At 34.9% G+C, this 2667-nt stretch overlaps 2 protein-coding genes across 2 annotated transcripts in view; both read right to left on the bottom strand.

Annotated features, from left to right (window-relative positions):
- Positions 1-2667, bottom strand: part of LOC100635072 (cilia- and flagella-associated protein 44-like) — a 27550-nt gene that overhangs the window by 13593 nt on the left and 11290 nt on the right. The window lies entirely within an intron of this gene.
- Positions 1-2667, bottom strand: part of LOC109584164 (uncharacterized) — a 9819-nt gene that overhangs the window by 1803 nt on the left and 5349 nt on the right. The gene's annotated exons all lie outside the window — the stretch shown is intronic.

Genomic DNA, 2667 nt, shown 5'->3' with positions numbered 1-2667 from the left:
GGCTTATCATCATCATCAAACAAGTTACCTATTAAATACAGGAGACACTGGATCAGAAGAGGAACTGGGAGAGAATCCATCAATAGTGTGATACTATAGACTAGTGGTTGAATGAGTTACAGTTCCTGGTATTTGAGTAGCAGAAGAGAGAAGAGAAGAGAGGACCAACTGCCAATGCCCAAGATGAAATAATTTTTCTTCCATAAAGTGTCAGCTTTTAATAGTCTCTGTATTGCACAATAGGTGTTAAACCAATGGCAAGGGCATGCTACAGCAAGTTATGATCAATGTGCTTGCATGTACATGTATGTGTGTCAATACAGACATAATGAAATCACATGTGTAACTAACTATTTCTAAAACTGCCTTACTTTGTAAAACTATGAAACACCATACTGTGGATCAGGGACACTTTTCACGCCACAAATATTACCCTCTCTTTCTAAAAATCCTGACTATTCATATTCAAATTAAAGAATTAAGGGGCTCCAGTACTCGCCACGCTCTGACGTATGTACCAACAAACAGTAGCAGCTACATGTACTTCACTAACTGGGCTTTACAGAAGAGGAAATAGAACTATCTAATTAATGTATAGAGCTAACAATAATAATAAACACAACAACTGATGGTGTTAAGGAGACTACATAATACCTGTACATGTACATGTAGATATTAATGTTAATGGAACTCTTGAATAAGGTCATCAGTGTATATATTATTCAAATTTTATTGTCATCTTAATACTTTACTTTCAATAAAATAAGCAAGAGCAGGTCTAAAGTACACTGATTCTACATATGTAATTAATAATAAGATATTTTGATGTAATGTTAGAACAATAATGAACAAGTGTTGATATAAATTCTATGTGTGTGTGTGTGTGTGTGTGTGTGTGTGTGTGTTCAATAACTAATCATCATCATAAACTCAACAAGGGAAACAATAGTTGATTGATTTACATCATCTCTTCTAGATACTTTTCTTTTTCTTGACCATAACTCTCAACTATCACAGCTTTCTTCAGTTTGATGGCACCACATCTCTTCCAAGTATCATACAATACTGGTGAAGGATCATCTCCAATGTACTTCACTATCAATTGAAGGTAAGGTGGTTTAGTTGGTGACAGTGAATTAAAAATTATCTCAAGAGTGGACTGATGAAGATTGGGCTGACCTGCAGATACAGCAATTTTCATATTATTTGTCAATACACTACTGAGCAATGATCTTAAATGATCAGTGTTAATTGTATCATTAATATCAATAGTGATCTCATCTGCTTTAATTGACTTCACTTTAGAAAATAGATAGAGTGTATCATTCCTCGTAATCTTCAATGATTTCAATACAATGTACCGAGGAAGGAAATTAGACAGACTACAAGGGGCGTATGAACACAAACAAGCTACATCAAGTGATTTTGATTGTTGTTCAGTGTTGATAGCTAGAGGTACTTGTGTGGGAACAGTAGAATCCAAAGTAAGGAGGACCTCACTCAATCTCAGTGTCACTGGATAAGGAGAAAGGAAGAATGCAGACAGTAAGGAATGGAGAGCATCAAATGAAGTGGCTGAGTAGTTAGTTTTGATATTCAATTCCCGGAAACACGATTGATACAATATTTCTGATAAACATTGAATAAAATAATAATCACACCCAATTGAGACCAATTCTAAATTTTTATGACGTTTTACAACTTCTTTAAACTTTTCAGCATCTTCACTGGTAAGGTATGCATCAACATCTAATATCTTCAGGTCACACTGCTGTTGAAGATAGTCCAGTAGTAATAAAGGTAGATCTTCACAAATACATGATATAATGCGACACTCATTCTCTATGAATATGATTTTGAAAAATTTTTCAATGTCAGTACCCCAACTCCCAATCCAATGGATTGCCTCAGCTGATTGTGTTAGCTTTTTGAGAATGTCATGATCAAGTTCAAGTAAACAATCAGTGACAATTTTCAGAGAAATGTTTAAGTCAATCATTGTGAGAGCTAAAGCCTCTAAAGGATAATAAAGATAATAGTCTTTAATTGCTTTATTTTTGAAAGTTTCGGTAGTTATAAATACTCCATGTCTCTGTTGTGTCCAAATAACATTGTGAAAAGTTGCTATCTTGTACTTATTATAGACTGATTCTTTAACATGAGTGAAGTATACAGACAACTCTTTATTAGCTTCATAAAACATTGGGTAATTGATTGTTGAGCTCGCCATTGCAGTACTAAAGTATAAATCTTTGCATGAAAATAGAGAATTGTGTTTATCCAGTCACTGATCGTGATTCCTTTCCTTGTAGAGTGTCTCCCATATCTCATCCATTAATATATCAGCAGTAACTGATGTGCCTTCCAACTTATGTACATCTACTGCTGGTAGAAGGAGGAGGAGTTTGATACGAATAGAACGAGGTAGTAATGCTAGTCCAGGAATAGGCTTATCATCATCATCAAACAAGTTGCCTATTAAATACATGAGACACTGGATCAGAAGAGGAACTGGGAGAGAATCCATCAATAGTGTGATACTATAGACTAGTGGTTGAATGAGTTACAGTTCCTGGTATTTGAGTAGCAGAAGAGAGAAGAGAAGTGAGGAGATGCCAACTGCCAATGCCCAAGATAAAATAATTTTTCTTCCATAAAGTGTCAGCT

This window comes from Amphimedon queenslandica, unplaced genomic scaffold (genome assembly GCF_000090795.2).
Source record: "Amphimedon queenslandica unplaced genomic scaffold, v1.1 AMPQUscaffold_13239, whole genome shotgun sequence".
NCBI lineage: Eukaryota > Metazoa > Porifera > Demospongiae > Haplosclerida > Niphatidae > Amphimedon > Amphimedon queenslandica.
This window is presented reverse-complemented; position numbering and strand designations above follow the sequence as displayed.